Source organism: Myiozetetes cayanensis, unplaced genomic scaffold, assembly GCF_022539395.1.
Source record: "Myiozetetes cayanensis isolate MyiCay16 unplaced genomic scaffold, myiCay2020 scf32, whole genome shotgun sequence".
In the NCBI taxonomy this organism is placed as follows: domain Eukaryota; kingdom Metazoa; phylum Chordata; class Aves; order Passeriformes; family Tyrannidae; genus Myiozetetes; species Myiozetetes cayanensis.
This window is the reverse complement of record NW_026087544.1, coordinates 4,230,542-4,241,372: the sequence shown is the minus strand read 5'-3', so window position 1 is coordinate 4,241,372 and position 10,831 is coordinate 4,230,542.

Below are 10,831 nucleotides of genomic sequence, written 5' to 3'. Positions count from 1 at the left end.
CAGATCAGAACAGGAACTGTGTAACCCCAAAACATTCCAGGCAGGTGGATCTGCTGAACTGCATTTCCTACAGGGAAATGTTCCAGTGTGTTTGTCACCAAAGGCACGGGGGGTCTGGAGCTCTCCATCACAGTGCAGACACCTTACAGTGAGTTATCTGGAGTGAGCCACCACCAATCCCTTTTTCCTGCATTGCTCTGGCCATTCCACAGTTTAGGACTATCCATACAGGCTTACACAGTTTTCCATCAGTAAACTAATTTAATATTACCAGTGAGTGAAAAAGAAAGACTAAAAAAGAGCATATTTTGCTCGTTGTCTTTTCAAAATGAAGGCTGGTAATTTATATCAAAGTCCCTCTGACAATCTTAGAGTCACTGAGGCTGGAAAAGACCTTTAAGATCAGCACTGGTAGTTTTTGAAGCAGCTCACACAAGCTCAAGAACACGCTTGCTCCTTTCTGTTCACTTCCCCTGGTCTCTAGGAGCCTTGATGGGAAACTTCAGAAGGGCTGCTCTTATGTTCTACCCCAAAAAGGGACAAAAATGATAGAAGTAGGAACAAATTGAAAATTAAATATTGTCGTTTTAGAACGTTTCCCTCCTGCCGTAGATTTTCTTTTTCAATAGAAACACGACTGATAAATATTTCTGTTCCAAATGTCTGACTTAGTTGCTAGATGGGATAACAGCAGTAAAATGTATAAGATTATTAGAAAATATATAGATATATCTAAACCCTAAGCAGCCTGGCATCTGTACTGATTTCTGCTTGTTTCAGGCTCTGTTGTTTAACTCCACAGGGGTAGAGCAGAGGATTAAAAACCAGATTAGCCTCCATACTATGGGTGGATTTGCAGTCCAGCTGCTTAGAAGGAAAGCGAAGAGGAATAGGCTCAGGCTATTGATCCAATTTTCTGCTCTGGGCTGAGAGGACCCAGCAGTCTGTTCTGATTTTAGAACAACTCCACTTCCCAACAGCTCTTCTTGTAGTGCAGGGAAAGATAAGGAGATCATGGGAACAGCAGCTGATGGACTAATCCACCCATTGATTTCTCCTCCCTGCTTGCTCCCTGGGTTTTAATTGAATTTTGTGGTTCAGCATCGGTTTCAGCCTGTGCTTTCCGAGTCAACTGGAGTACGAAGTAAAGCAATGGGAAAAATCAAATTCTTGAATTTTGTCCAAATGGAATTGGACAAAAATAGACTCAAAGATTCTCATTGCAAATTTGACTCTGGAATGAAGGTTGTGTTGGTTTTTTTTTTTCTTTTCTTTTCTGTTTTTTCTTTTGGTTTGGGTTTTTCTCCTTTTCACTCAGCTCTTCCTTTTGCAACCAGGCCAATGTGAAAAGGAGAATGCTGGGAAAGAGACATTTTCTTGTTCCCAGCACACAGGTTAAAAAATTAAGGGAGCTGGAGGTTTTGAAGAACTCACTTTTGACACAGAAGTCACAGAAGAAACTTAGCAGAGGGGACAAGTTGCTGTCAGTCACCTCTTACATAAATACTTTCTTTGCCAGCCGTGCTACAGCTCGGTTTGCTGGCTCTCATCAGGGCTCTAAGTGCTAATAATTTAACTGCTGGACATCTAAAGGCATTGCAATGTCAAATATAATTCTAAAAGGAGGGGAGATATTTAAAAATAGAGATGAGCAGTTGACTTCCACTCCAGCACTGGGCAGAGCCTTTCCATTCCCTGCCTTCCCCGTGCCCAAGTTAAGCCTCAGACAAGTAACAGTGTTTTCCACCACCTTGAGAAAGTGTTCCTGCATTCCTCTTTCTTTCTGCTTTACCTGGAGAATGCCCTAAAGAACCTGAGGATTAATATTTACAGTCAAGGATGATGATTTGTTTGACCATTTACTGTCAGATGAGACTATGGATGATGATTTCAGTGTCTCCCTATTCCCCAGCATCCCAAGCAGACTGCAGGTAATGAATGTCCCTTCCTCCTCGGCAGAGCTGTCCCAAAAGCCTGGTTCCATTCCCAAAGGGCACTGTGGGAACAGTGCTGTGATCAGGTGGCAAAAAAAACCTGACAGGCCACAAGTAAAGATAAAATCCTGGATGAAAATAAAATAAAAAGAAAGGCAGGGGCACAACACAACTTTTCCCACTGACCACAGCTTTGTTCAACAATTCAGGTTCCACTAAAGAGCTGCAGGCAGAAAATTGGGGTTAGGGCTGAAGAATAAGGGAGGCACCCTTTGGATATCCTCGAAGTTACCCTGGACTTCCAGAACCCTTGAGTCGCTGCTCTTTGGAGCAAAACACCAAGCGAATTTATTACATGAGATTTACAAGTTTGAGTTCTGCTCTTAATATAGCAACACTTATAAATTCCCAGGTTGATTCCCAAGCAGAACCACTTCACCCATGTGACAGCTTGCAGTTGGAATGACACAAGTTTTGGAAAGGCTGATGGGATGACAAAAGCAACGTAAAACTTGCATTTGCCTTCCTGAAGAGAACAGTAAGAGGAGGACAGCCCAAAATACCAGCTCTCCTTTGTTGCATAATGGAGAGCAGTTTTAGGACATAACTGGGTTCAGTGTTCCCAAAGAATCCCAGCACAGCAGGGGAATGGGTGCCAAGGCACAGAGCAGCGTGGCAGGAGCTCCTGCAGAGCCAAGCCTTGCACACTGTGGATCTTGGACAGTCACACAGGAGCCAGCGATGATGCTCCCCACGAGGCATCTGCACGTCCCTGTGGTGTCACTGACTGCTCTGCACAGGCTTCCAGAGCACAGGAACACAGAGGAGATGAGGCAGAGCCTCCAGAAATACTGATTATCTGGATGTTTTCCTGACCAGCAATCACAGGATGGACAATCAAAACTCCTTTTTATGGCAACGGCTGCTCCAGTCTTGTCTTCTTCATGTTTGGTAAGAGGACATGACCTGTGCACTGCACTAAGGAAAGGAGGAATAAGATCAATATCCAGGTTAGAACCAGTCTGGGGATCATCTGGTCTAAGTTCTGGGGATCATCTGGTCTAAGTGGGTTTTTTTCCTGCCATCCAGCGGGCCCACGTGAGTTCCACAGCCTGGGCCCGAGCTGAGCTGGTCAAACCCACGCCCTTCCCACTGCTTCCAGAACACTCTGTACTTCACCAGAGCCAGGGCAGTGCTGAAAAGGTAATGAACCCATTGATTCCAGGCATAAATCCTGGAAATCCCACAGTGGGAATGCATCCACTCCACCCGTGGGCTTCAGTTCTTCAAGAGCACACAGAGTGATTTTTGGTTGCTGAGCACTACACGACCACATTATATAAAGCTGCTGCTAGCTATATCAAAACATATTAAAAGTTTAACTAAGACAATGTGTTTGAGAAGAATTTGCTTTCTTTGGAGCTGCAATGTCCCCATAAAAAGGCATGATCTGTAAGAGCCTGAGCTGTCCAATGATGTGCAAACACTGTGTGTTGTGTCCCGGAGTAAACCCTGCTTCCCTCAAACCCAAATTGGTTTGGATTCCTCCAGAGCATGCAAAGAGCATTTTCAACTAATGCTGCAGCTGCATGTCTTAAACCTGCATTTGGGTGTGTGGGCCAGACTTCCACAGGTGGACTTTTCATTTTATAGCATTGCAGGTCTACTGACAGTGCCCTTCAGGACACCCCTGGGAGGGGGGTGTGAAAGTGTCCCTGAGAAGCAAAGCTGTTCCTCTTTGCAAGGCTTGATCCACTACAGTGATTTGGCAAACAAATAAAAGGCTATTTTCCTTTCCCCAAGATATTCCTTTTTCCTACAAGCCCATTGAAAATACTATGATTTATGTAGATCTGTGCAGCAGGTTACTACTGGTTCCTGGTGGCCTTTCTGCTTTTCCTGAGTGCCTCTTCCTCACCTCACCTGGCTTCTCACCACTATTTCACCTCATCCTCTGCAGTGTCCCACATCTCTGCTCCAGATGTCCCACTGTTTCTCCTCAAAGCTTTGTGTTCCCCAGCATCCCCCACTTCCCTGTCAAAAATTGTGGTCCCGCATCAGCACATAGGATGAGAAAGGACACGTGAAAATGAGCTGGTTGAGAGCTTCACTTCACTGCTGATAACCAGGGGATTTTATTTTGCAGGCTCTGAGAAGGTTCCCCCATCAATAGAGAGGTGAGAGTCACGGTAAAGACAACACAAAGTCTGCATTGTGGAAATAAAAACCCAGCCTATGAGTGTTACAACCCTTCACATCATGTGTATTTTCTCTCATAGCAAAACTGAAAACCTCTGCTTTCATTCAGTTTTCAGAATAGAATAATTCTCACACACAGAACTATGGGTTTTTCTGCAGAACAAGTTAACACACACACACAAGCACTTTCAGACTAGCTCTGCCCAAAGGTAGTGCTGGCCTGGAGTTCTGCCCCCAGCAGAGCCCAGAAGATGTGTAGAAAACAAGTGTAAGAAACAGGGCAAGTGCAGAGCAATTCACTCGTTGATGTACCCTCCCAATTTACTGCCTTTTTTAGTAGTAAAAACAAGTTGTAACATTGGCAGGGAGTCCCAGCTTTTTTACACTTTCATTAGTCCTATTGTTGTTACACAATACAGAGCTCAGGTCCTGGAAGACAAGTAGGATAGGAAATATTCTTTGAGCATTGCTTTAAATGCAGTCATTTGCAATCCTTTTCAGCCCTTCCCCAAAGCCTTTTTATTTAAGATTTATCACTAAAGACAAGCAGATACTGGACAGAGAGCTGCTGAAGACCAAGTCCATCCTTTGGGTCTCTGATGTCAGGGCAGGATCCCTCCCACTGGGCACATTTTTTTCAGCTGTTTTAAAATGTCCCACCCCCAACAGGATCAGAGAATCCCGGGATGATTTGGGTTGAAGGGACCTTAAAGATCATCTCACTCTCCTGCCATGGGCAGAGACAACTTCCACTGGACCAGGATGCTCCAAGCCACATCCAACCTGGCCTTGGACACGTCCAGGGGAAGATCAAATAGTCAATTGGGTCTTACCCTGGGATTGATTTTAAGTTTATATTCCTAATTTCATATCAGGATTCCCTACTATATCCATTGTAGCTCCCCCAGACAGTGCTGAAGGGATGACATGCCCAAAGAAAAGCTGCCCCCAGGTCTGATTTTACTCCTGTGAAAGCAGAAAAGCTTTGTCAACATCTGCAGCATTTAAACCAACAGAAAAACCAGGGGTCAGCCTGACAAAGCTGACAGCACTGCTCTCCTCCATGGTAAACTGCAGAAAACAAGCACAGTTTCCTCCTTAATTAAAATATCGTGTTGAAAACAGAAGTGCCCTGTGACAAGAGCAAACGACAGCACAGCAGTTGTAGGGATCAACTTGTAGGGACTTGCAAACACAGCACTAAGGAGCTTGAACACACCTCTGTGGAGCAGCAAAATGATTCCTCCACATGGAGAGGGGGTTCCCTGGGGTTTTTGTGAACATTAGTGCAACAGATGGCTTGACACTGTGGACATCAGACATCACCACTGCTTGTAAATGTATCAGAAAAATACGCAAGGCTCAGAAATCACCTACAGGAAGGTTGGGGCACCTCTCTGCAGCCACCCACTGAGTCCATGTGCAGCTCCAGCCTCTGCAAGGGCATAGTGGAGTTAGAAAAGAGTCACATAAAGGTGTGTAAAAAGATTAAAATGATGAAACAGCTGCCTCATGAGACAAGAAACTCCTTGGACTGGGGAGGGAGGAGGCAGGATCCCTTGGACTGGGGGGAGGAGATGATGAAGGTTTACAAAAGGATGGAGGTGGTGGATGAGGTGAGTGTGGAACTGCTGCTCAAGAACCCTGGCAGTGCTGACACCTCTGGGCACCCCCATGAGGTCAGTTTAGAATATGCACAAGAAAGCAAAGAGATGGTGGAGAACTCCTGGATTCTGCTGCCAGAAAAGGCTTCAAAGCAAACAGTGCCTGCAGGCAGACAAGTTCATGGACAACAGGTTCATCCAGGTATAAATGGAATTAGGGTAGGGGTGTGCCTTCAATGACTGTGGGTAAATCTTATCACCTGCTGTCACTTCTGGGGACAAAGTACAGCTTTTTAATCAATCTAAATCTGCTGTAGTAGTAGTAGTAATAATAATAATGATGATGTAGTAGCAGTAGTAATAATAATAAAAATAATATCCAATAAAAAACCCAACCCAAGCCAGTACATTTCCCCCAGAACACAGACTAACAGAGCTCACTCTCTCAGGCAATGGTACATAAAGAGTGAGTAACAGTCCTGGTTTTAATTACTGCCCTGCAACAGTGCAAGGAACAGAGAACACTGTTTTACAGCAACTCCTCAGTGTGCTCCTCCTTGGAAACACAGAGCAGGGCCAGTCAGGGAGATTCCTGCAGATGGGATTCTTTTTCAAAGTCGGAATTCAACTTAAGGAAATTAAATCTCGAATGACTGCGAGGCAATCTGGGGTTCTCCCCAAGGTCTGGCCTCTCTCATGGTTGACTGATTTGTGGTAAAGCACAGGTAGCTGGAAAACTTTTAGTGGGTGTAAGTTTTTGAAGAAATTGGCTGATATTGTAAAGCCTGTCCTGGTACCAGAGCTTGGACAAATCCTGGGTGAACTTTAAAGCAGCCAGGTAATAGCTGTTATCACAGAGTAATTGCTAGTTTTACCAAATTGCCTTTTTTTACCTCAACTCCAGAGCTTGGTGACATTTTGCTACTTAGTGCTTTGGCCTCCTCTCCACAAATATTCTCTTAAAAACCTCCAGCAGAACTGGTGCCTCTGAGAAGGAAGGTTTAAACATCATGTTTATAGAAAAAGACCATGTTCAGACCCAAGAGCAGGAAAGGGTATTTAATGAAAAAGCCTAATTTTACACTTGAAAAATTATACACCAGCAACTCAAATGCCAAAGTGTTCGTCCCACCTCCTCCACAGGATTTAAGCACCACCTTTCTGAGTTCTCCTCCTGTGAGAGGAGGTCAAGGGGCACACTGAAATGTTTTGGGGTACTCTGAAAAAAAGAGGATACTTGTGTGGGAGAACCTTTGGCAGAGCGGCCACAGTTCCTGTGATGATGTCTGTATGAATCTGTTATTCAGGGTCACTGAATCCTAAGAACAAGTACAACCTGCTGCCTTGTGGGCACTGCCTGTGGCTCAGACTCCTGCTACACACCTGTGCCTTCAGTGAGGCTCCCTGCTGTACAGGAAGATTCAGTTCTGTGAGCCCAAAAGGAGGAAAAATTGTGATATGATCATATGTCGTTTGCCCACTCCCATGGCAAAAAGGATCAGATTATTAATACTCACCCCCTGTGGATATAAAATCCCTGAAGCAGCTGCAGCTCCCACAGGTCACGAGCAAAGCATGGCCTTAAGGGCAAATTATTCCCATTATCTCAGCGTGGATTGTGCCCATGTGATGAGCCCAGGCTCTGACAAGGAGACACAGGTGCTGTTAAAATGTGGTGGAAGAGCTTGAGAGGGCAAGCAGGGAGAACGTGGGCCCATTTCATCAGTCACAGCAGAGGGGAATCCTTCTAGGCCAAACAAAAGAGCACGGAACAAACATCTCAAAATCCATAGTTCCTTTAACACTTTAAATAGCATACATTTTAAATATCTCATTTGATCCTCAGTGCCAACCAGTAGCTGAGCTTTAATAGTAGAATCATAGAATGGATTGGGTTGGAAGGGACCTTAAAGATCATCTCATTCCAACCCCCTGGTATGGGCAGGGACACCTTCCACTAGCCCAGGTTGCTCCAAGCCCCATCCAACCTGGCCTTGGACATTTCCAGGGATGGGGCAGCCACAGCTTCTCTGGGCAACCTGTGCCAGGGCCTCCCCACCCTCACAGGAAAGAATTTCTTTGTAATTTCTGATACAAACCTCCCTTCTTTCAGTTTAAAGCCATTAATAAATATATATATTCAATAAAGAATGTATTCCAACAGAAGGGCAAGCCTGTGTATTCCAGAAAAAAAATTATTGTTGTTCTATCTCTCCAAAAGACTCTCAGGCCAAATCTCTGCTGAGTCTGAAGCGGAATGTGAAGTTTTTTCATAGCTCTGTCTATGTGTCACTGCCATCACAATTAGACTCCCCATCTGTAACAGCACTTGAACCATCACCACACGTTTTGCTTTCAGTCAGCTCAGGCTTTTGAGGTGCTTTCATTTCGAGTCAAACGGTTCCTTTCTGCAGAACTAACCGAGAGAGAGACGAGAAGATCAGTGCAAATGGCTCCTGCAATCCCCCACAACCCAGCACTCCTGGCCCTGCTCGGTTTGGATTGCAGGCTGTTGGAAATGCATCGTGCTCCGATCGATTTTCCCGATGTGCTATCGACCCAGCTGTGAAGCCACGAGGCAGAGACAGTTAAGAAAATATTTACAGGAGACTGGGTCCTGCAGCAAATCAGTAATGAACTTGTTTGTCTGACCCATTTATTCATGACCCATAAGCGAGCTTCTGGTTTTTTTTCTAGAAGCTTCTCCCCGCACACAGGGATGCTGCACGAGCTAACAAAGGCAAAACAGACCCTTAATTCCTGTATCAACTTCTTCATTTTCTGTAATGAACACAAGAGGGGAAACTTGCATTGTGATCATTCCTTCCAACCTCTTGATTAACTTTTACTTGGCCAAACATGGGTGAGCTTCTTCCAGCTGAGCATTAAAAGCTTAATAACTCCTGTGTAAACAGGCTGGGAGAGCTGGGGGTGTTCAGCCTGGAGAAGAGAAAGCTCCAGGGAGCCCTGAGAGCCCCTTCCAGGGCCTAGAGGGGCTCAAGGAGAGCTGGAGAGGGACTTTGGACAAGGGCCTGGAGTGACAGGACAAGGGGGAATGGCTTTCAGGGGGCAGGGTTAGATGGGATATTGGGAAGAAATTGTTCCCTGTGAGGGAGGTGAGGCCCTGGTACAGGTTGCCCAGAGAAGCTGTGGCTGCCCCATCCCTGGAAGTGTCCAAGGCCAGGTTGGATGGGGCTTGGAGCAATCTGGGCTAATGGAAGGTGTTGGGGTGGGACTGGATGAGCTTTAAGGTCTCTTCCAACCCAAACCATCCTGGGATTCCATGGTTTCCTCCTGGAGTCAGTGTCTTTTGTGCTGCTGAAACTCTCAGGAAGGCATTTGGGAAGAAGTAGCTGGGCCTTTATATTTCAAGGAAAAACAATCTCTTCCTCAGCTCATGGAGGAGAAAAGTTAAGCAAGACTTTTCTCTTTAAAATCTGTAGTTCCAACCACTGCTGAAAGAGAAGGATCCACCTCTGTGCAACGCTCTGAGCAGGACAGCCCACCTGGGATCAGGAATTCCTCCGTGCACTGCTGCCACACCTACTCCAAAAGCTGAACTGGTGTTTGTTTGGGTGACATGGGAATATCAGAAAAAGCAGACAGGCTCCTGCTTCTTCCCAGGGATGGCCACAGCTGTGCTGCTTGCACATATCAGCCTGCTGGTGTGAACTCCAGAGGTATATGGGACAAGAGGAGGATTTCTTCAAGGCAGAGATAAAGTGCTTGTGATACAGATTAAGTACAAACACAATGTATGACTGATTACTGTGTCCAAACGAGCTTTTGTGACATAGTTTTAATAAAAAAACAGGCAGCTCCTGCCAAGGAATCAACTTAGAGATGCTCAGCACAAGTGTGCACTAACCTTTAAGTACAGAAAAGGAAAAGCCTATCATTTTATATCTCTCTTTTGATGCTGTTTGCTGCAGTCACAATGGGCTCTAATGCTCTTTCCCATTTTCCAGCACAAAGTCCTAAGCTGAGGATATTCTAATGAAGTCAGACAAATGCTCAGCACAAGAACAGCCTGGCAGCTCTGCCATGAAACCCAAAGCTCAGCCCAAATCCCGAGGTCGAGGTCTTCAGGCAAAACTTGCAGAAAGTCTCTCTGTGTAAATGAGGACATCACACTTTGGCCTGTGACTGCTATCATGAGTGGAAGTATTTTTCCTGGAGAAAAACAGAGCAATCTGCATAATCCTGGCAAATGGGGAAGGCAGTTTTAGCACTTGCATCGAGCATTTTTTGCTGCAATTTCCTTAAGGACATTCCAGGCAATTTTAAATGCACATCATCTCCAAGGGTCAATCTAGCACTGAAGCCACTGTTGTCTTTGGCACTGTGGAGAAGAAAATTAAGGTTTGTTTTAACTTTTAATAAGAGGTGAAGATGTGCTTTCTCCAGGTTCAGAAAGCAGCATGTCCCTGTGGCCAATAACATGATTATCTCAAAGCTACTTTGCTTTCTTGCTCTTTGCCTTTCCTTAGTGCCTTCCACACATCTTTCCCAAAGGATTTGAAGGACCAGTCTCTCCAGCTGGCTGCCCTCTCCTGGATGGAATCAAAAAGTGTTTGATTATTTCCACTTAGATAAAATGCAGTGATCTGCTTTTAATTTTTTTTTTCCTCAGTCTCTGTATAATCACAAAGGTTCCACTGCGCCAGAATGAGAACTAGGAAATTCTCAGGGGCTGCTTCTTAATCCTCTACAGAGCTGCCAACTTTTTGGAGAGTGGAGTTTTTAGCCAAGTTGCCTTTTATAGATAGATATATATTAAGAAATTTTTCATTTTCTCATTTCACATTTCTTCCCTGTATTTACCAGTGCCTAAACCCCATTGTTGTGGGGTTAATCCACCTCCTCAAATATACAGACAAGCATTTCCATATCTGTTTGTTACTTAAGGTGAGCATGTTAAACATGGAATATTACAGCTGGAAGGGCTCTTATATAATCTTTTCCTCTGCCTCAAGTCAGGGTCAAATATTTCTTTGCTACTCTAGATCAGTGCTTGGCTGACCCCAGTTAGAGACAGCTGATAATAGGGACTGCTCAGTTTTTGCAGGGAACACAGTGCACTTCTTCCCCAGT